Below are 347 nucleotides of genomic sequence, written 5' to 3' on the forward strand. Positions count from 1 at the left end.
AAACAACAAAAATACCTCCCCACTTCCCACACACCCCCGCCAAACTATCTAAAAAAACGGTTTAAAAACGAACATTTCAAACAACAAAAAATACCTCCCCACTTCCCACACACCCCCCGCCAAACTATCTAAAAAAACGGTTTAAAAACGAACATTTCAAACAACAAAAAATACCTCCCCACTTCCCACACACCCCCCGCCAAACTATCTAAAAAAACGGTTTAAAAACGAACATTTCAAACAACAAAAAATACCTCCCCACTTCCCACACACCCCCCGGCAAACTATCTAAAAAAACGGTTTAAAAACGAACATTTCAAACAACAAAAAATACCTCCCCACTTCCC

This window comes from Pichia membranifaciens (genome assembly GCF_001661235.1).
Source record: "Pichia membranifaciens NRRL Y-2026 unplaced genomic scaffold PICMEscaffold_5, whole genome shotgun sequence".
In the NCBI taxonomy this organism is placed as follows: domain Eukaryota; kingdom Fungi; phylum Ascomycota; class Pichiomycetes; order Pichiales; family Pichiaceae; genus Pichia; species Pichia membranifaciens.